The following is a 24,026-nucleotide window of genomic DNA, read 5'->3' on the forward strand; positions in this document are numbered from 1 at the left end:
CATTAAACTAGCACTGTCAAAGGACTCTCCTGAAATGATGGATTTCTTTCCAGAATTTTCTCTGACCAGTACCTCATTCCTCCATAACACCCTCAGCTGAGTGGATTTTAACGGGTAATCTTTATGCACCTGGCACTTGCCTACAGGTGCTGGGAAATTGTTCAGAACTAGTTACTCCAAGGCCCCTGCCAGTTCTAAGATGCCCAGTGCCCATCAGTTCTGACTTGGCTCCAAAGCAGTTCCCCCGGTCCAGTGGAGAGCCCAGCCCAGTGGGTTCCCCTCGTCCTTCCAGATTTGGGTGTAGGATTTTCATGACCTCAAAACATTTACCAGCAGAGCAAGGACTGGAAAAACAGGGGTTTTATATAGTTCTGGGTTTGAACCCTGCTTTGTGTACATGTTACTTAACTTCTCCAAGCCTTGATTTTCTCATCTGTAAATGAACACCTGCCCTGAAGGGGTGTTTCAAGGATTACAAATGGTGTAGGAAGTTTTTGGCCCAGAGAAGATGCTCAGTGCTGGTCCATTATCAACAATCATTGTTCTTATCACAGTGAAAACACTCCAGAAATACATTCAACTCTGTGGCAGCCGAATTACCTACCTACAGGTAGGGAGTGGTCTGTCTGTATCCGCTCAGGGTTTTCATTCTGTTGTGGGTCTGTCCTCTTTATACTGGTGTGTCCGTGGGTCTGCCTCAGAGTCTGAGGCCCCACGGATAGGAGGAAGTGGGCCCTGGGCAAAGTCTTGGGCAGTGCAGCCCGGGAAAGCACGTTCCTTTCAGAGATGAGGCACCTGTTCTTTTTCTTTGAGACCTAGCTTAGTACCCCAATTCAGCGGGTCAGCAAACCATCTGAACCATGCCAGGCCCCAGGTCTAACCCTGATGTGGCTCCTTCTTCCGAGGCCGTGGGGCCCACACCCGTAATTCGCCAGTTGTTTCATGAAGACAATGATCACCAATCACAAGGGGGGAGTTACCACAATCCACTGGCACTACCAGAAGAAAAATAAAAATGTCCCCTTCGATCCACCTTGGACATGATGGAGTAGGAGTTTCAACTTCATTTGCAGGAAGGATGGAATATACACGTTCAATATCAACCCATACACAAACATCCCCCCCCCTGCAATCCCAGGCTTTGATAATTATTAGTAGAGCCATCTGCTCAGCCTAATGAAATGTGCAATCTCCTGTACATATAATTAGTGAAATCATTTTAATTAATTAAACAAATTAATTAATCGCAAGGATACTGCAACCATTTCCCAGGAACTACATCCAACTCATTTATTCTGCACATGTCTACTGGGCTCCTGCCGAGGGCAGAGGCCCAGGCTAGTGTTCGGAGGGATAAAGATGCTCGTGGTGCCCCACAGGCAGAAATGGAAGCCCAGCACAGTTGCTGACGGCTACCTCTTTTGCTTAGGGTGACCAATTCAACTTAGTTTTCCTACGATTGTCTTGCTTTTAAAGTTGAAAGTCCACATCCCAAGAACCCGCTTGGCCCTGGGCAAATGAGATGGTTGGTCACCTTAATTCTGCTTCACCTGGGTCACAGGTCACCACTGAACAATCACCACTATAAAGGAGACAGCAAATACGGGCACTTCCTGCAACCCCAGCCCCTGCTCATGGTGGACACTGCTAATAGATCCAGAAGCTCCTATTTGCTTAGCTAAGACTGAGCCAGCCCCAAATCCTTCTCCTCTGCCCCAGGCAGCCACTATTAATCACCCTGAATAGGAGGCGTGGGAAATTAAATCTATTTTCCATCTATGCTGGAGAACTACAGAAGCTCTAGGCTAGAAAACACTGTCAAAATCCAGTCTAATCACCCATCCAGAGTTTACCCACCACCAGTGGCTAGCCAGCCTCTCCTTGTACGCCTCTAGTGATGGGGAACTCACTATCTCTTAGAGCAACTCTTTCTTTCTTCAATCTTTTTGACTGTTAACTCTTTCCTTTAAAATACTAACATATCTCTCTCACCAGTCTCTCTTTGGAGACCACATGATATGGTGCTTCCAATAATGAAACACAGGTATTAAATTCCTCCCAAGTCTTCTCTTTTCTAGGCCCAATTTCTTCACCTGTTACTCACACGACTTGGTTTAAAGTTGGTGTGCCACCCGGGTCTTCTACCATCCTGTCTAAGGCCCCCTTGGGGTCCGGGACTCAGGCATGGCTCCCACACCAGCCACCCTCCCCCGGATGGATTCCCTAGTCTGTTAGGGCAGCGGCAGCCCCGGCGCACAATGCCTCACGGCGACACCCCGACGCCGCTGTCGAACGTGCTGCCGAACGAGCTCCAACTCCATCCATCTGCCACGGGACTTCCTGGGAGCTTACACTCCATCTGGAGTCCTGGGTTATGGGAAACCCACAAAACAGCCAGAAAACATAATATAAATTACAGCCTGCCAGTTCCCCAGCTACAAACAACTTGCTCTCAAGATTAGCTTAAAAAGTAATTTCTCTAGAATGCTGACAGCATGTAGCCACAAGAAACCCTATTTAAAATGATGGTTAGACTCCCAGGCCAGCCCACAAAAGCCTTCTGAACTCATAATGCACCTGCACTATAAAACTAACAGTGCTATTTTAACTATACGTCGCCACCATGTATGTGATGGTTTCCACGGTGACGTGCACTCTGCTCCATTTCAGAGACCCAGACAAAAGGTATACCTGGTGCTGCATCACTCTCCTAGGTTGTGGGGCGAGAGGCCTGCTGCCCTCAGAGAGAACTGACTCTAGACACTAGCGCCCCAACCCCCACTCAAGCCCACGGGTCCTTTAAAGTGCGCTGTCCTAAGGACACAGCCCATGGACACAGGGCCTGCTGGGACTGCGTGAGCTGTGAGGCTGCAGCCAGAACTTCTGGAAGGAGGCCAGTGATAACAGGTATGGAGTCTGATTGTATTTGGTGGTGGTGCTGCTGTTTGCCAACAATCTACAGTAGACACAAGGATAGGGGTGTTTCTTGAAGTCAGAAATGTAAAACTAGAAAGGTCACTAATTATTTTGTCCTTCTCTGAGCCCTTAAGCAGGATCCATCCAAGCTGGTGCCTCTAGTGATAAGAGGCAGGGAGGGGAAGATGCACCGACAGGTAACTGACCGCAGTGGGGGTGCCGGGCAGAGCTGCAGGGCCCCAGTCCTTCCCCCGAGGAAGCTCGTAGCCTTCTTCCTGCGCAAACCATCCCTGCCACCACCACCACCCTGCCCCCAGGCCTTCCTCTTGAGCAGTAGGGAAGACACCAAATGCAACGGGTGGTCAAGTGTCCCCGGGCGTTCGGCCTGAAGCAGGAGGAGCGGCGCCCAGCTGGAGAAAGGCAGGTGCTCCCAGGGCCCGAACTGCCGAGAGTCTCAAGGCAAGAGTTTGAGACCCTGCTCCACCGCTGACTACCGTTCTGAGCTTGTTAACTAGTGCTGTTAAACCCCTCAAGGCTTGGCTCTCTCATCTCTAAACTGAGCAGAACGTCTTCCTCGCAGGACTGGCGCCAGTAATACATGAAAGGAAATAGTAATAACAGCTGAACTTTCTGGGCTCTTACCAGCACTGCTCTGTGCATGCTGCTTGGATTCACTCATTTGAGCTGTACAAGGAATCTTATTATTTCATCAATGAGGAAACTGAGGCTCAGAGAAGGTGGGTTATTTATACAAAGCTAGTATAGTAAGCAGCAAGGCCAGGGTAATAGATAAAAAGCTGCTTTAGAAACTGTAACATGTTATATAAACGTTGGTCATTATTGTTGTTAGTGACCAACACAGGACAATGCTTGCGTGCTCAAGCCTGGGCCGTACTTTCTACCACAAGGGATCTGGGCAGCTGCCACCCGGCGCTCCTAAGGCTCCAGTGCTGTGTCTCCTCCAGCCCAACTGCAGACCAACCCCAGCAGTCACCTCAGCAGGACATGCTGCCCGCTAAAGGTTGCAGCCCCCACCAGGTGCACGTTCAAAGGCTGCCTCCTCACTTGACCACCCTGATGAAAACTGCAAAATGCACCCCACCCACCTTCTTTGTCTCATTTTTTCCCCACAGTACTTAACACCTATACATACTGTAATTATTCGTTACAGCACTTCTTGCCCAACTAAACTATAGGTGCCACGAGGGCAGGGAATCTTACCTCTTGTGTTCAATGCTATATCTCCAGAACCTAAAACGGTGCTGAACACGTGGTAGGCATTCAGTAAGGATTTGCTGAATGAATGAACAAATTCATGTACGTTGACATGGAAGAAGTGTCCATAATATATCATCAGGCAAAAGAAATCAGGCTACTAAATTATATATATAATGATCTCATCTGTGTCAATACATTATTATGTGTCTGAGCATGTGTGGGTGCACAGAAAAAACATCTAGAAAGATACACATGAAAATCTTCACTGTGGTTATTTCTAAGAGGTAGGAGCAAAGACAATTTTTACTTCCTTCTAAATGTGTTACAAAGATCATGTATTAGTCCTGTAAGTTTCCAAAATGATTTACATTTGAAAGCAAAAACATCTGTGCATGTGTGTGCACGCGCACACACACACACACACACACACAGCAGAAGCACACAATTGGTTACAGAGGACCCAAGCAAGAGGTTAGGGCTGGCGACAGCTTACCCACCCTCCCACTGGTGGGCCAGTGTGGCATCTTCACTCACAGACCAGCTGCGTGAAAGGCTGAGAGAAATAACAGAATTAGGTCTACAGGGCCTGGGACTTAGCAGCACCTCCTTCAGAACTCCTCCAAAAAAGGAAAACTCTATAAAAATCTAAAGCTACTTCACTGTCTCTCCAGAGCAGTCGCAGAATTATTTAATCCTCTGTGATTGTTTTCAAATTACATTAGAATGTTCCAGAACATGTAAACTAACATAATACATGAAGTACAGTATTTTGCAACTAAAAATCCACTTTGCATAAAAAGCCTCATTCTCCCACGTCGGTGTTGAGGAGGAAGTCAGGATCACTGAGTGCCAGCCAAGCCCCTGGGCCTGGCTCAGGCACAGTCCCCATTCCTGCCCTGCTCCTCCATGCTGACAACGAATTCTGTATCTAGGTGCTCGGGGGAACAAACCCAGTGACTTGCACGTCCCCTGTCACTCCTAAATCACCGAGGAGCATCAAGTGAGGGCGAGCTCCGGGCCCAGCACGCGCCAGGTGCTAGGAGGCTGGAGAAAAGGAACGTAAGACAAAGTCAGCCTTCAAAGAGGGACTGACACACGAGAAATACGGAAGAAAACAATGACACTCACTCAACGGCACAGCACTTACTATATGTGTAATAAGAGTTCTGAGAAAAAAGAGGCAAGTGTGGGCCAGAAGGCTGCGAGGAAGAGGGCGGGAGGGCTACCGCTCAGCTGAGCCCGCCAGAGGCCAAGGCGCTGAGGTTGGGCTGGTGGGGGGTAGACCTCAGCCACACTCCACCCTGCCTTCCAGGCAGAGGGTGTTGCTCTGCCTGGATAGTCAGTCACCCCTGTACCGAGTACCACATGTGTACAGAGAGCACAGAGGGCTGACTCCCCCTGAAAGTAGATGATTTCCAACTCTATGTGACAAAAGCCTTCACATTTCAGTTGATTTCAGGAACTAACCAGAGGCAGAGAAGATGAAAAGACCGTGCGTCTATGTCCTGCTCCAAGAACTCTGGTCAATCCACAATGCGTCAGGTCTAGAAAGGCCTCTAAACATGGAAATGCAAGCAAAGCTCAGGGAGGGGCAGTGGAGAAGGCAGAAAGAGAGAAGGATACTGCAAAGGGAAAAGGAATTTAAAAAGAAGGCTGGCAGGGGGCAGGGAAGGGAGCAAGTGGCATCTAAGGAGACTAACTGTTCAGGACTCAGGACTTTCAGTATTAAAATCAGGACAGTCCCAGCCAACCAGGACAAGTTGGTCAACCCAGTGGTACCACACTCAGGGATGCTAAGGGGCTGGCTGCTACCTGGGTGCTCTGGGCGCGGTTTTCCCCTCCTTTGTGGATCTGTCACTGCTCATCAGCCCCCCAGGATCAGTGGGGGGAAGAGGTGACTACTGTGCCCTTCCTCTGCACTCCTGGCTTGCATCCTTGCACCTCGATCATGCAGGTTTCTGAGGGGGCTCAGGTAAAAGAAAATTCTTTATTGCTGTTCTCAAAATAAAACCCAGGATCAAGCTGCTCTCGTTTACTTAACTGTTTCTGTGACATGAGCTCACCAGTTGTCCCCTTGGGAGGGCACAACACACCCCCCCTTAGGGAGGCACCTTATCCAAAATGCAGCCGGAGGAGGGGCTGGCACACCCACCCCCATGGGCCTCCATCTCCCTCTTCCCTCTCACAGCTCCAGTGCCTCCACCTCCCAGAGGCAGGTGCTAAGGGAGTGCTGATGGCTTCTCTCCACCCACGTGATCCACTCCTTCAACAAGGATTTACTGAGCACTTACTCTGCGGCAGACACTGTGCTAGGCACTGCCCAGAACACAAAACACAGCAAGATACAGTCCACGCCTTTGAGGAAGCTATGGTCCAGTTTGGGAGTCGCGGTGAGGAGGGGAGGGTGGGGAGGGTGTGGAGAAGGCAAGAATCACTCAATTATTCAATGCATATTTACTTCCCCCTTAACGTGTGCCAATACCTGTACTGGGGGAATGCAGACGAGTGACCAGGCGACTGCGAAAGCGGGACAAGGACAATGATGGTCATGTGGGAGCACGCGGGAGCGCAGAAGCCACCCAGTCGCTGAGGCCAATGCCACCGGGCACTGCTTCTCCTCAGCATGCCAGCAAGTGCTGCGCAGGATTGAAAACAAAAGAAAAGTGGTTAAGACCAAGCCCTGACCTCAAAGAGTTAACCAAATGATGAAGGAGGTGAGAGCCCTGCAAATGAAACAATCACTGAGCCACGAAACAATCACTGAGCCACGGGGAACAGGGTGAGGAGCTGACCGTGGAATGCAGAGAACCAGAGCTGGGCAAACTCTGCAGAGCTTCCCAGAGAGAACGGAAGTAAAACCTGAGAAGAAATACTGAGGGGGAGAGTTTTTTAGGCAGGAAGATTTTTCTCAAAGATGAAAAGCAAATGTATGGTTATTACTCAAAATGTTTCTAAATGGCACACCTATGCCCAGGTCTTTGGTTTGAGGAAATAAGAACCTTGCCAATAGTGACCTTCGCAAATGGAAGTTACATTTAAGTGGGAAGAAGGGCATCATATCTAATTTCAGCTGTCCACACCTTAATTTTGTAATACTGGTCCGTGGGCACGTCTGTATATACACAGACACACACATACTCCCCTTGGGTCCTCTTTGTACGTTTACCATCAAGCAAATCACACTCCATCCTTCTGTAGAAGAACTCCGTAATTCAGGGAAAGAGAGTCTGAATTACCAGGGACAATCCACAAATTAATAACTGGGAATCGACCACATGGTTTTTGCTATAATGATATTCACGAAGTAAGAGCAGAAAGGCCACCTTTGGTCTGACGGTACACGGGTCAGTCAATAACAAGTTAACAACTATTGACTGACTGTCTGTTTAATGAAGAACACTGTGCTGGTGTTGGAGGAGTGGGAAGGAGAGGGTGGTGGGAAGGATCGGGTGAGGAAGACAGAATACGGTGAAATGGGAAACTCCTAAGACACCGAGCCTGGGCCCAGCTCCACCACTGAGAGGTCCTGGGTAGGCTGATCCCATCGTGAACTTCGCTTCCTCACCAGTGAACGTGTCCTACCTGCCTCTCAGGGCCATTCACGGTTCAAGTGAGACAATGTGAGCCTCCGTGCTTGGGAAAGCAGAAGGCTCTATACAGTGCACAGTGAGGGTCTGGAGGTACCACGTCCCCCACCTCACTGACTACCCTGTCTGCTTTCCTGAGAGTCCCCTGAAGCTCCCAGTCAGTCTGTCCCACCCCCTTGGCACAGTAACTGATTTGGGGGAGCACAGGATTCAAGGGAAGCCAATGATGGGCAACTGACTCAATTCCAGGCCTTCGGCTGACACATCAAGGAAGCCCCTCTTCATTCCTCCCCGCTGGATGAGAACAAACAAATTGCGGGGCCAGGAGCCATGGGCTGCCACCTTGGGACCAGAAGGGAGATCATGCTCCAGAAAGAAACGAACGTAGAAGGAGAAAAACCCGGCATCTCAGTTGAGCCCTGGAGAAAGCCTCACCTGACGCTGAAATCTACCCCTGGATTGCTCAGTCACATAAGCTAACACATTTTCTTCTTTTGCTTAATAAACCAGTTTGGGTTGGTTTGCAGGTAATCACCTAGCTGATTATGTAAGTAATGCTATAAACCTCTCTAGCTCCTCACCACACACCCTGTGACTCCACAGACTACCCAGTGAGCCATTTCCTACCGAGTGAAGATGTTAAGGGGATCATTCAAGGAACAAAAGGAAGAAAGGCGATCACAAGCAATGAAACTGAAGTGATCGCTACACCTGCCTTTATTCGCTTCCCATCTTCCAAGACCAGTGAGGGTCACAGTGACGGAAAGAGGGAAAAAAACCTCTCCAAATTCTCAATGATAAGGTGAAGAATCAGTGTCTGTCTCGTCTTTACTTCTGCCTGTTTTCTCCAGATGTTTACCTATTCCCTTTTATGGTAACCACTACAGAGCCCAGAGGAACAATACCAGTATCCCACTGATTTATTTTGTATCTTAAAAAATTACTCAGGGCCTGCAGTACTGAGCTCATGTTCAAATTAAGTTTGCTGGAAATCTAATTTGGGATGAGTAATTTAATTTGGCTACTACAATTAAAAGTGGTGCAGTATTTGTGTTTTAGAGGAAAACCATATTAGATTCATCTAATCTTATTAGGTGGCTATCATATTTAGATCACATTATATCTGGAACAGATATATACTGGATTGATTTCTTTCATAAATCACTTGGGAGACCAAAGGGACTTGGCTTCTTCCTGCTCCCTGTCCACCCACCTGACAGAGGTCAGCACGGGCAATAAATGCAAAAAAGCCCTCGCTGAGAACTCCACTACACAGTCCTGGAATTCACAAACCCAAAGCCTCACCTAGAAAAACCCTTCACATTTTGCGGGTGAGTAAACGAGGCCTAGTGTGGACAAGCAACTTGCCCCAGGTCATACAGTCAGCTAGTTAGTGGCAGAGCTGAGATTACAACCAAGTTCCCTGCACCCCAGGCCCTGCCACTCCACCACGGTGTTCTTTGTAAGATCTAACATGCAAAACAGCCAGAGGGCCCCTGAGAGCCTGCTGCTACTCCCCCCCACCTAAACCAGAGTCATCAGATACCAACTACAGGCCTCTCTGCCTCTCTGAAGTTCCCAGGGAAGCTAAGGAGTATGGAGAAGCTGATCTCACTACTTCCGAGGATAACTCAGACCAGTGCCCCAAATCCTCCTTGTCAAGTCCATTTTCTCGATGCGCACTTTAAACCCCCTCACTCCCAGATAAAAATTCACATAAAGAACATTCAAACCATAGGATAGGTCAGGAAAAAGAGTCTGCTTTGCTTTTTAAAATTTTATTAATCTCAGGAGTACTGCTACCTGCGCAGATTCAGTGGGTGTGATATCACACATTAGGGTTCCAACAGCAGAGTTTAATCTAAGAAAATTAGGTTATGAAGCAAAATCAAGGGAAGAAGAAGCTAGATAAAATATTTGTAACATATGACAACTTAATACACATACTGCATAAAAATCCCTTATAAATGATTGAAAAAAAAGAAACGCTGCAAAGAGGCAATTCACACACACACACACACAAGATTACTGATGGTCTCATGAAAAAATGTTCAAACCCATCAGTAAGCAAACCTTGCAAATTAAAACAATGTGAGACTGTCCCCAACTATCCAACTGGCAAAAACCAAAACAACTGTAACGCTCAAAATAGTCAAGGTGCCCTGAAATAAGAACCCTCAGACACTACTGATGACTGTAAATCAGTCCACATTTCTGAAGGGCCATCTGGTGATATGTATCACTAGCTTTAATACAGAGCACATGCCCTCTCAAGAATTTTCCCTGAGGAAATACTCAGAGGAATACTTAAAGATTTATGCACAGGGACATTTACAGCAGCAATATTCATAATAATAAAAAATCTAGAAAAACCTAAACTGTACTATAATAGAAAAATGGTTAAATAAATTACGATGCATCAATACAGGAAGTAATATGTAGGCATTAAAACTCATATTTTTGAAGAAGATTTAAAGACACAGGGAAATGTTCACAACATGATGCTAAAATTTAGGGTGATTCCATTTTGCAAAGAAAAAATATATATCATATACAATATAAATATGATACCTTGTGGCATAGTCAGCTAAATGGTCAGTGAATATTTATGCTTCTCTTTCCAGAGTGTAGGGTTTTCACTGTAAAGCAGCAACTCAGCCAGGGACTACAAGTCCCAGCACCCCTTGCATCTAGGTGGTGCCATATGACGATTGCTACCAATGGAACACAGGTGGAAGTGATATGGGGCACTTTCAGGCTAGGGGGGGTAGGAAGTGGTGTGCCTTCTCCATGCTCTCTCCATCTGCCAAATGCATGCAGAGCACTCCAATACCCTCAGGAATGGAAGAGCAATAGATGGAAGGAGCCTGGGCCACTGAATCACTCAGGGCTCCACCAGTGGACTGACCACCAAGCAGAAAGACCTATGTTGGCCTGAGTGAGAAATGAACCTCTATTGTGTTAAGCTATAGTTTGGGGTTTTAATGGTTTCTTTAGCTAGTGTTACCCTAATACATACACACACATACACACGCGCGCGCACACGGAAAAACTACTGAAAGGGAAACTACCAAATTTTATCTGATGTACTATAGTTACTCAAACTATAGGCAAATTTTTTAAATGTGTTCTTTTCTGCCACAAACATCTTACTTGATAACTAAAAAAGTTACTGAAATACAAAAGACTTTAGATGGCAATGTTATATAATAAAACACTGAATAAGGTTACAAACATTAAAATGTAGAAAATTACAATGGCTCAAATGAAAAAAATCTAGATTTATAATCTTTAGAAAGATCTGTTAAAATAATTCTTAGCCTGAGCAAGAAAGAGACCCCATCTCTACAAAAAAAATAAAAAGAAAAATTAGCCAGGTGTGGTGGCGTACACCTGTAGTCCCAACTACTCAGGAGGCTGAGGCAGGAGAATTGCTTGAGGTTGCAGTGAGCTATGATGACACCATTGCACTCTAGTCTGGGTGACAGAGCAAGACCCCAACTTAAAAATAAAAAAATAGCTCTTGACAAATGATTGTTCATAAATGATCCAAGGCTAAAAGACGAACAACAAACTAGGGGGAAAAGCTGTATTTTATATAATATATGAAATATTAGAATCCTTTAATATGTAAAGAGCCCTTGTGAATCAATTATGTAAGAGATAAATATAATAACTAGGCAAAAAAACATAAGCACCTAATCACAGAATAAGAAATACAAATGACTTATATATATATATGACAAGATTTTCAAACTCACTAATAATCAAATAAATGGAAATAAAAATGAGATACTCTTTATCCCTCTATCAGATTGGCAAACATGTAAAATATTGTGAATATAAGATCCAAGGTTGCTGAGATTATGATGAAACAGGAAAAAGGGAGTTTTAAATTATATCATATTTCCAATGAGCAATTTGGCAAGATGGGAGAAAAATACCTTAAAAAACTCTTTGGCCTTCTAGATATTTGTCAAAAGAAATAAACAAGTATGCAATAGAGTTATTTAAAATAGGAAAAAGAGAAAAAAGGAAACACCTTAGATATCCATCTGTAAGGGACTGGTTAAATACAATTAAGGTGTGTGTGTGTGTGTGTGTGTGTGTGTGTGTGTGTGTGTGTGTGTGTGTGTGTGTGTGTGTGTAGTCATGTATTGGAATAATATATAGCCACTAAAATTATGTTGAAGATCTAAATGTATTAAATCACAAAAGTGCCTATCTTATAATGTAAAAAAGCAGGCTATAAAGCAATACAAGTGGTACAATTTCTTTATTGTTTAAATATATGAATGGATAAGAACATGAGTTATAAAGACACGAGGAAAGAGTATGGAAGGATTTTTATCAAAATATGGATAAAAGTTGTCACTGGCAGGTGGAATTACAGGTGACTTTCATTTCCTTCTGTATATTTTATAAATTTTCAACAATGAATATGTATTATTTTTATTTTATTTTTTATGTTTTATCATGAAAATTTTCAAATATACACAAAAGTAGCTGAAATATATATACCCATCACCCAGCTTCAATTATCACACATGGCTTGACTTCGTCTCATCTTTATGCCCCATACTCCTGGAATATTTTAACATAAATCCTAGATATATCATTCATCTATACATACTTCAATAAATAAACATATACATATGCTCCTTGACTAATGATGGGGCTACTTCCCAATAAACCCTTCGTAAGTCAAAAATATCGGTTTACTGGGATGTAACCCCACTATAGGGAGTGTAATGAATGAGTATTGCTTTCATACCACTGCAAAGTTGAAAATCATGAGTCAAACCATTGTAAGTCAGGAACCATCTGTACATATAAAACACACAGATTTTTTATATTTAACAAACTCAAACTCCCTGCTGGATTATTTTAAAATATTTCATTTGTCCATAAATACTTTAGTATGTCTCCTTAAAACACAACCATTTTAACATATCACACCTACAAAACTAAAATTAACCTCTCAATATCATTAAATATCCAGCGTCCCAATTTCCCCAATTGTCTCATAAATGCCTTTTTACAGTTGTTAGTTTAAATCAAAATCCAAACAAGATTTACATTTGTATCTGGCTGATCTATCTTTTGAGTCTTTTACAATTTATTACATAATGTCCCCCTCCCTCCTTTCCCATGCCGTTTATGTACTGAAGAAACGTATGGGTCATATGTCCCAGAAAACTGCTTGATCACATCCCTGTGGTGTCTGTGAACATGCTCCTCTATCCCCTGTATTTCCTTAAAACTACGATTTAGTTCTAGTGTCTAATCAGCTTCAGGTTCTATTATTTTTTTTTTGCAAGAATCTTTCAAATCAATAGCATTATTTTTATAACCAAACAAAACAATAAAACTTTTTTTAAAAAAGGGGGAACCCATAGAAATGCCAGCCTTTCTAATTCATCCATTAGTAATTCATTAAAACTCAAGTGTTCAAAAGTTTTTTTCTGAGTACAACCCAGGTCAATGTTTTCTCACATATGAAAGATACTCAGTGATTATTTGCGGACTCATTTATGTCTCTTTTACATTTTAGGTGCATTTCCCCTCCTGCCTCAGTGGTGGAGTCTATTAGCTCTTAGCAACGGTGCTCCTTTCACTGGAAACGAGACTTCCTCACATCATCCTATAACTGCATTTGTCTTCAAATTTCCTTTTTTGTCTTATTTTCTCTTTTAAAAAATGTGATGTAAGCACATAATTGACAATTTGGGAACGAGAGAAAATGAAAGAACAAATCACTCATAATCTCACCACTCTAATACAATCACTGTTACCTATATATTGTCTCACTTTCTTTATAAAAGATACATATTTTGTACATAATTGTAAATCAGTGAATACGGGTTTTAATATTTTCAGTAAACATTAAATACATTAAAAAATACTTATAGTGTACATGAAGGGTATAAAAAAATAGCAATAAAACACACCCGTGTGTCCACAGCCCAGCTTAAAGAGAATGCCACCAATCCCCGAGGTACCCCTCCCCACTCATAGGGGGCTTCCCTCCGTCCTCTCTTCTCCTATCACTATCCTGAATTTTTGTCTACAATCACTTGGTCTTTCTGTGCATACAGACATCTTAACACTGTATCACTAGTTTTGCATGCATCTGAATTTTATGTAATTGGAATCATACTGTATGTATTCTGCAACTTGCTTTTTTGCTTCATGTTATATTTCTGATACTCTTCTGTGTTGTTGTGTGCAGTAATCATTCGTTCCTTTTAACAGCACAACTACAGAGCTGTTTTCCACAGTGAAACTATACTACCATTTATCATTTCTTCACATAAAATTATACTGTAAATATCTTGCCACATTGCTACATATCTCCAAAATAATTATTAATTACAGTAGAGTATTATGCTGAGAGAAGAATATTTTATTTTATAGTTACCCAACCGTCAGATACTAATATTGTGTGCGTGTGTGTGTGTGTGTGTGTGTGTACATGCACAAATGCACGTGTTTGCTTTGTAAATAATGCATCAGGGAGCATCTTTGTTTAAACAGCTTATTAAATATTTTGTATTGTCTCCTTTGTGGGGGATGGAAGAAGACAGTCCATAGAAGCAGTATTACTGGATCAAAATATGTGAATGAATAATATGGCTGTTTAATACATTGTAAAATTGTTTAACTATACTGCAATATCACCAGAATTGAGGACTAGCATTAAAAATGTATTTTTTGGTGAATATGTTAAAATAGTACATTACTGCTGTTTTAATCTGCATGTCTCTTATTACTATTTATTTTGTACATTTTCCATATATTTGTTTAGTGTTGTGTTTAGTTAGCCATTCCAGTGTTCTGCCAAGGTTTTAGGACTTTTTTTTTTAATTTGAGCATTTCACATTATAAAGATATTAATTTGATCATGTTACTGTCAGTCTTCTCCCAGTCTGTTGTTTCCCGATTGGTTTTTTGACATGAAGAAATCTTACATTTTCCTGTAGTTGACTGACTATTCTTTTCCTTTCTGAATGTTTTTCTTTTGTTTCTAAGCAATATTCAATTCTATAGATTTCCTATGCCTCTACATTTTGCACTTTAATTGTTTAATCCATCTGTGATTCATTTTGGTGAAGCCAAAATGATTTTTTCCAAATTGCTAATGAGGTATCAGAATTATTTATTGAATAATTTCCCCTTCCCCATTGATTTGCAATGACTTCTTTATGATTTATTAAATTATTCATGCAAGGGTCTATTTCTGAACTATCCTAGTTCACTTATCTACTTTCTCCTTTTTTTATGCCAGCACCACAGTGTTTTAATTACAAAGTCTTCCCATTGCATTTTAATATCTGGTAGTGCTATATATTTTAATAACCAATGGATCTAATTCCCTTCCCCCAAAACCATTTTCAAAATTCCCCTTCATGTTCTCATCTACTTATTTTTCCAAATAAACTTAGAACCATTTTGTGAAATTTAAAACATCCTGATGGGTCCTTCAGAGGAAAGGCATCAGACTCATGAACTAATTTCAGAAGAATTCAAATCCTTACTTTTAATCTCACCACCAAAGAAATAGGTTTTTAGTTAAACTATTTAAGTCTTCTTGGTCTACAACTAAGCATTCTGTCATTAAAATGGCAACTTTATCATTTTCTTTACAATATTTATTCTCCAGGTTGATAGTTTATGACTTTCCACATTGGCTAAAACTTAAAGAAACAATGTTTGCTAATGCCCGTCTTGTTCTGATCCCAGTGGTACCCAGTGATGCCTTGAGTGCTTCGCTGGTAAGTATTAATAGAATGCCAGTGAGCTGTGTGAACTCAACTTCCTTACCGTATTAAAGAATGGTCATTTTATATATTCTTTTTCAAGTGGTTTGTAAAAAATTGGAAGTTGAATTGATTGAATGCAGTTTTGGAATTAATGAGATTATTACATATTTTTACCTAAGCAATTTATGTGAATCATATGAAAATATATGTATATGAAGCCATTCCTGCATTCCAGGAATGGAATCTATTTGGTTATGGTAGAACATTCACACACTCTATTGCTGAAATCTAATCAGTAGGATTTTATCTAAAATTTTTACATTCCTAAGTAAGACTGGTATAGAGCCCTCCCTTTGGGGACTTGCCAACTTTGATATCAGGGTCACGTTTGCTTGAAAAAGGATATGGAAGTTTTCCATCTTTGTTCTAAATCCTGGAACAGTTTATGTAACACAAGAATTATCTGTTCCTTGAAAGTTTAAAAGGATTTTCAAAGGCCTTTTTATATTTTAAAATATTCCACCTGGTACAGGGTGTGTGTGTGTCCATGGGGACGTTACCATGTGTGCATACATTTAAAACGACATGGAAGATACTAATCTCTAATGGAACAGCTTCCTTCTAATTTACTGCCTCTCTTTCCCCCATGAAAAGGGAGTAAATGCTTAAGATGATAAAGTGTTAAGAAAAAATCCATTTTCCCAGGCTTTGGATCCAAGAGCCTCCTTTCTAGAGGCACGTGAAGAAGGCTAAGGAAGGTGTTCAAGCAATATTGGATGAAGCACTGATATCTCACTGAGGCTGACCAAGTGTGGCAACCACCACTTTACCACTGACAGATGGAAATAGGAAACCTAAGATTTGGAAAGACAAGAAGATCACCAGTGTGGCCCCAGGTCACCTCCAGTTCTGTGGTGCAGGCCTCCAACTTTCCATTCTATTATGCTGTCCCCAGGTGGAGCACACTTCACCTCTTTCACAGCAACAAAAGCTTGAAACTCTAAGGCTTTCTCTGCTGCATGGTGCCTGGACCAGTGACCCGTGAGCACTTCAGATAAAGATTCAGGGTTGTTTTGGACTGAATGTTTGTGCTCCCTCCCCAACCAAAATTCATATGTTGAAGCCCTAAGCCCCAATGAGATGGTGTCAGTAGGTGGGGCCTTTGGGAGATAATTAGGTTTACCTAAGGTCGTGAAGATGGAGCTCCCGTGACAGCATCAGTGCCCTTATATTATAAGAAGAGACACCAGAGGTTGCTCTCTCTCTGAGTGCACAAAGAAGAGGTCAAGTGAGCACACAGCAAGATGGCAGCCACCCATACGCCAAGTGAAGGGGCCTCAGAATGAAACCTACCTTGCTGAGCACCTTGATCTTGGACTTCCCAGCCTCTAGAGCTATGAGAAATAAACTGTTCAGGCTACCAGTCTATGGTATTTTGTTGTGATAGCCCAAGCTGACTGAGATAAGAGTTTTGTGGTAATGTCTGTCAGAAAGTACAATGAGCTATAGCTCTGGAGATTGCATGGTCTGCTGCAGAGCGAGATGCTCCTCGAGAGAAACAAGCAGGACGGAGTCGGAGCAAGTCGAGACTGAGGGTCCGTTGGCCCAGGCAAGAACTGTGCCATGTGAGCCTATATGAGGATATAAGCAGGACTCAAACGGTGACACTTGGCCCAGGCATGTGGTAACAGGGCAATAACTGTAGGTGAGAGTGTGCGGCTGAATGGTCTTTTTCTTGAGAAAGACACATCTGAGTTCACATCCTTGTTCACAGAAATCCATGAAACATTAGAGATCAATGAAATGTTAGGATTAGGACACCTTTTGCCAGCCACGGCAGGGACCTTGAAACCCGCTTTGGCTCCAGGATTCCTTGGTTCCGGTCAGGATTGCACACAGGTGAGCAGGCAGGCTTTCTATTCCCGCCAGCAGGAACAGAGGAGCTGCTTTCACAGCAGTCATGGCCTAACACGGAAGCTTAATCCCCGGCTGGAAGGCGAAACGTGTTTGTGGCAAAGCCAAGCAGACATGTGAAGTGAAGCAGAATGAGTAACGTTTTGTTAATCTTCTGGATGTCAGGGGTGGTTGGATGTATGTTTGGGCATTTTTAATGACTCCAAAAGACATCTTAAAAAGCCCTACTATTTTGGCAGCTCCAAGATGTAACTTTTGCTACAAGTACTAACACTTACCAGGGACTGACTACACGCACACTGCTTTTCTCCCGAGCACCCCTTCCTTTCTGGGGCTCTCCAGACTACAATGTTTTCTGCGTGTGCGTGTGGCACGTTCCCACCCACAGAGGCACACCGCACTGCTGATGCCAAATCAAACTGACGGGATTTATCATTTTGAGGGTTAAATTGTGGAAAAGGAAAAACAGTCCCCCTGCCATTTAATTTGAGCTATTTAGGTATTTCAAGATTTTCTTCCTGATGGTGGAATTAAACTAACAATTCTAAGTTAATGGCTGGAGGGTAAATAGTTCCTTCTTTATAAAATGAATTGGATTTATCGAGACTTGTATCAAAATGAATTTCACCCCAACTTTAACCTATAAATACAATCAACACATGATCTAGAGGACTACTAGGCTTCAAGCAAGACTTCAAAAAGTATGGTATTTCTCCCTACGTTGCACATTAAGTAGATAACTCCACCTCTCCGGCTGGGTCTCCAACACCTGTCACGGACAGATGCAGGGTAGCACCCATTCCCGATGCCGTTTTCAAAGGTGACGTCAGAAAAATAACAGTGTAGTAAATTATTCCTAAAGCTGAGTGTTTTCCACTTAAAGATTTATGTTTTGTTCTTAGATTATCTCCTTCCTACTATTTTTTCATCAAGATGGTCTCTTAATAAAATTTTGGTGATGAATGTGAGAGTTTTAAAAACATCCTAACTTGGCAAAATAAAAAACTGGGGGCCTAGGCCAACCCCCCCAAAGCATTTTTCTTTTGGTACTTTCTTGGTCCAGGCAATCTTCATTTGAGAACTACTCTGTAGCACCCTCTGAGCCAAGGAATTTAGGGTCTATCAGTTTTCATCTAGGTATCAAAACGGCGATGAGCCTTGAGAGCAGTAAACAACCTACAGAAAATTTCAGTTTGATTTTAGTCAATACTCAGGGGAAGGGGCATGAAAAATTTATGGTCTTTGAAGTTCCTGGTCACTCTGGAACATTCCCCTCTTGCTGTACCCTACACACCCACCCCTCCAGCCTCAAAGCTACCTTCCGGTTTTGAAAGAGGCTATCAAGCTTTTGGGGGCACAGTGCCAACCTGTGCTCTCCCCACCATCATTCTGGGAACCCCAAATCAAGACACTTGACCCTCCTGGAATTGAGAGGTCAGCCCTGTGGCACCAAAGGCTTTAGAGAATGATCCACAGCATTTTGTCAGCAGAAATTCTATTGAAATAAATACCCAATACTAGCTTCTCGCGACTGCAGCATCTCACTCAATCCAGGTGATCCTAAAATCTACCCACCCTGGAGAGCCTAACTGTGCAGCTAGTTTGGGAAATCAAAGCCAAGGTCAGTCACTCATCCCCCCAGAGCCTCCAAACTGAGAATAAAGGAGGAAAACCAGTTGACACAGGCCATGTGAAGAATGTATTGACATGTTGCCATAAAATTTTAAAATCTCTATTTTCCTGAGATTATACCTACTTTTAACTTAATTGTATGCTACTTAAACTTTTCTTTATTTAGGCTTCCCCTAAAATTAAGTCTAATAAAAAAGCACTTCAGTAAAAAAACAAAGATCCATAAACACTAAATATTTTAATACCTTTATTTACCTCATCTCTAACAGAGCTAATCAGTGGCAGATAATATATTTGTAGTGAAGAGAGTGAATTTCCTAGATTAAACATGCACATAAACATGTAAAGGTGACAATCGTTTGAGATCTATGACACTAATAAAGGTAACTTTTATAGGGCCAGCCACTGAGCTAAGTAAGCACTTGACTGGGATTACCTCAGTTAATCCTCACAGCAAACCCATAAAGCAGGTGCTGTTCTTATTCCCATTTTATAGATGAGGTTTTAAATGAAGAACCTCATTTCTGTAATTTAACCTCCACCAACCCAGAACTTGAGTTCAGTGTTTACTCTGGCCATAAAAAGGCTGAAAAAGCAAATTAGAAATTAAAGAGGACGCAAAAGGCACACTAGAAGGTGCTACATTTTAAGACACTCGAGAACCAGATGCTAATTGCTTCTAAAAAGAGCTATTTGGGAAGATTCTGCCTGAAACTACACTGTATTAAAACACTTCAAAATTCAGAATTTTACTAGTTAAGAGTGGGTTTCCTCTCACTATTACCCCCAACAATGAGTCCAAATTAGTGAGGTTTTACTCGACTTCTACAGGTGATACAGTATGGTGGATGTTAGCTACTGCTCCCAATACCCATCTCCCTCCTCCCTCAACAGTACCCAGGTCGCCAGGAACCCAGTCCTCCCCCAGCCCAGTGCAGAAGCCGGCCTGAGCATGAACTGACCCAGGGAAGAAAGAGCAGAAAGGTGAGAAAAAACTGGATGCTTTAGGTACTGCTGAGCTGCTGGTTCACATCGACCCCGCAGTCCACCCTATTCTTGCACATTGTGGATACACGAGCTGATGAATCCCCTGTGCTATGGGATACCCTTTGAGTTTAGTTTTCTGGTATCCACAGCCCAAGAATCCAAACTAATAAATGGGAAACAAGAACTCCTATGGTCTGAATGTACGTGTCCCCCACCAAAATTCATGTGTTGAAATCCTGACCCCCAAGGTGATGGTATTAAGGGCGGGGCCTATGGGAGGTGATTAGGTCTTGAGGGCATAGACCTCATGAATAGGATTAGTGCCCTTATAAAAGAGGCCTTAGAGAGGGCCATGGCCCCTTCTGCCATGCAAGGACACAGTGAGAAGTTGTCAACAACCCAGAAGAGACCCCCCTTACCAGAACCTGACCATGCCGGCACCCTCACCTTGGACTTCCAGCCTCCAGAACTGTGAGAAATACATTTTTGTTGTGTATAAGCCACTCCGTCTATGGTATCATTATAACAGCCCAATTGGACTCAGATAAACACTAACCACAGCCTTTTCCTGCCACTTGCTCAGATTTTGCTTTACAGTTTTTAACTGTTTCAAATGCTTTATACTGTTCGCCCTCCCCACTCCACCCCGAAAATGTCACAGGCTTTCAGGAATCACATTAATGAATTAATAAGTACCTTGGGCAAGTCACTTGACTTCCCTGGGACCTTTCAACTACTAATATAAAAAAGATGAGGATTTTTGTTGTTCCTGCTGGTCTCAGAGCCAGCAGTTGGTTCTATGTAGTTGACCTCATAATGCAAAGTTTCACTCACGCAGATAAACACAAAAGCCTCTCTTTGTTCTAAAGTAGAAACGCCCCTTATAATCCAAGTGGCATCTCAGCTCTGTCTGACAGTTCCCGTTTGCTCCATAGATCGCTCTCCAGCCTCCCCCACTCAGCTCTGCCCCAGAGGCCCTGCTCTGTGGACAGCACCCACCTTGCTCCCAGTGCCGCATCAGGAGGTGGGAGGCCTGGGAGGGGAGTTTCCTGGGGACACTCATTCTCTGGGCTCTTTCCCAGCCACGTTGCTGGAGGCTGGTGGCATCCCTCTACCAGAGACAACCTTTCCAGCTCCTGTTTCCAATCCTCACAGCCCATGCCTCTCTCTTCCTTTCAGGCCTCGGCCAGGTGACAACAGCTCCCTGCCGTTGTGGCCCTGGGACGCCGTGGCTTCCCTTAACTCCGCCTGCACCTCATGGACAGTCGCTTCAGCACAGTCTCTGTGTTACCCCATGTGAGTGAGCCATCTGTTTCCAACTGGAACCCCAAACACAACAGCTTAAAAATTAAATCAAGGCCGGGTGCGGTGGCTCACACCTGTAATCCTAGCACTCTGGGAGGCCGAGGCGGGAGGATCACTTGAGCTCAGGAGTTCGAGACCAGCCTGAGCAAGAGTGAGACCCCGTCTCTACTAAAAATAGACAGAAATTACATGGACAGCTAAAAGTATATATAGAAAACTTAGCCAGGCATGGTGGCGCATGCCTGTAGTCCCAGCTACTTGGGAGGCTGAGGCAGAAGGATCGCTTGAGCCCAGGAGTTTGAGGTTGCTGTGAGCTAGGCTGATGCCACGGCACTCACTCTAGCCCAGGCAACAGAGCGAGACTCTGTCCCAAAAAAAAAAAAAATTAAATCAAAATCAGGCACAGAAAAAAACAAACTGAAGCAATCAATTCTGAGCCTCACACAAAAGGAATGAGAAGTGTGGCACATGCCAAGAAAACAAAACCACGTGCACTGAAAAAATCAAATCAGACGTCACCATCCGCCTTCCCCACTGTCACTGAGATGTGTGGAAAGGAGCCATCTCCCGCTAGACCAGGGTTTACAACCCCCCCAAAATTAAAAATTCTGTTTGTACACAAATCAATTGACTCTTCAGACAGCTTCTGTGTGAGACCTGGCACAGGACTCATAGCTGTGTGCCCGTTTTCTGAACTGAGACTAGAAGAGACCACAGGGCCAGGGCTGATAAAAACACCAGAAATGCCCCAGAACCAGTAAGGCTCCGTCGTCCGGGAACCCGCAGGCTCTGTGGCGTTTCTCACAGCAGCCTCCTAGGAAGTGCTATGATTCTCCAGAGGTGCATCCCAGCCATTGTTAACTCCTGAACACTTCCAGGGCCGCTGTCCGTGAACGTACATTGGATCTTTAACTATTTACTACAATTCTGCAAAGTCCAGAGAGACAAGGTGGGATGCCCTCAGCCCCATTCCTAACGACACTGAAAACCAGTGTGTGGATCTGCCATCACTGAACATTTATTTCCTAGGGAAAGTTTTCTAGAAATCTATGGGTATCCAGGCTCAAAGTAGCTTCCTCCCCTTCTTGGGGGATTCTCTCTACCACAGAGGTCAAAGAAACAATTTTATGACCGCTTTGTCATAAAACGTTCCAACGGCAAGAATTTCAGAGAAGCTACCTGTTTCAGGATTAAGAGGCTGAATCTTTCAGGGTCGTCCTGCTTCTGTGTCCTCTTCCTTCAGCATCCTCCACAGCCAGGGCCTGCAGGATGACCCAGAGAGCATATTCAGGGTATCTGGCTTCAACACGGGAAGAGGCAGTGTCAACCAGGGAGAGAATGGAGAAGTGACATCCCCTACAGAGCCCAACAGCTGATGGGCCTGCCCAGGAGGATCCTGCAAAGCCGCTGAGGAAGGTCCCCGAGGAGAGACAGGATTTAGGAGAGGAAGACACCCAACCCCATTCTTCCAGTTATTTGGGCCCTAAGCCCAAGTCATCATAGTTCCTCCCTTTCCCTCACAACCCACATCCAACCCATGAGCAAATGATGTCAACTTAACTTCAAATTATATCCAAATTCTCACCATTCCTCACTACCTCCACTGCTAACTCTTTGGTCCAAACAAGCAGCGTCTCTCATTAGGTTATTGCAAGAATCCCCTAACTCGTCATCCCACTCCTACCCTCATCTTTCTATAATCCACATCTTCTGGGTTGAACTGTGTCTCCTCAAAGCTCCTGTGTCGAAGTCCAAACCCCCAGTATCTCAGAATGTGACATATTTGGAAACAGGGTCATTGCAGATGTAATCGGTTGGGATGACATCATACTGAAGTAGGTGGGGGTCCCTAACCCAATAGGACTGGTGCTTTTGTAAAAAGGAGATATTTGGGCACACACAGACAGGCACACCAAGGAAGAGCACATGTGAAGACTGGGGTTATTTTCTCACAAGCCAAAGCACTACCAGCAGCGAGGAGACAGGCCTGGAACAGATCCTCCCCCAGAGCCTTCGGAAGGAGCGTGGTCCTGCCAACACCTTGACATCTTGAATTCCCACCCTCCAGAACTGTGCGACAACACACTTCTGTCGTGTAAGCCACCAGTCTGTGGTTCTTTCTTATGGCAGTCCCAGCAAACTAGTACAGCATGCTCCCTAGAGTGGCCTAAGTGATCACTTAATCACTCCACTGCTCACAACACTCCTACAGTGTTTCACCTCTCTCAAAGTAAAAGCCTTGAAATGACCCTCAAGGTCCACATGACTTGGCTGGGCCTCTTCCCCAAGGGACTAAGACACCTTAGTTCATTCTTCTCTTCCTACTCTGCCCTCCCTCAGTTTCCTGCAGCCACAATGGCTTCCTCACACACCCCACGCAGGCTCAGGCCCTCCACACCTGCTCTTCTCTCTGCCTGGGACACTGTCCCCCCCAGGCACCCTTTGCTTCCCCCAGATTTCTGCTCTAATGACCTAAAAAGACACTGAAAAGTAAGGCCCACCTTGACCCCAGCACTCTTCTGTCCCCTTCCCTGTTGTATTTTTATTTGTACCCCTCATCGCCACCTGACATTTACTTTTTCATCCCTCTTCCCTCACACTAGACTACAAACTCCCTGAGAGTAGGGACATCATACTACGGTGTGCCCCAGAGCCTGGAGCATTGTAGGTGCTAAAGAAATAGTTGCTGAAAGATTTATTGTGG

At 43.9% G+C, this 24,026-nt stretch overlaps 1 protein-coding gene across 5 annotated transcripts in view; it reads right to left on the reverse strand.

The window, feature by feature from the left end:
- TRERF1 (transcriptional regulating factor 1) overlaps window positions 1-24,026 on the reverse strand; it is a 197,358-nt gene that overhangs the window by 96,818 nt on the left and 76,514 nt on the right. For all 5 annotated transcript variants that reach the window (XM_045541945.1, XM_045541946.1, XM_045541943.1 and 2 more), the window contains exon 3: window positions 22,502-22,584. The gene's annotated coding sequence lies outside the window, so the exon portion shown is untranslated. The remainder of the gene's footprint in view (window positions 1-22,501; window positions 22,585-24,026) is intronic.

Source organism: Lemur catta, chromosome 2, assembly GCF_020740605.2.
Source record: "Lemur catta isolate mLemCat1 chromosome 2, mLemCat1.pri, whole genome shotgun sequence".
Classification (NCBI taxonomy): domain Eukaryota; kingdom Metazoa; phylum Chordata; class Mammalia; order Primates; family Lemuridae; genus Lemur; species Lemur catta.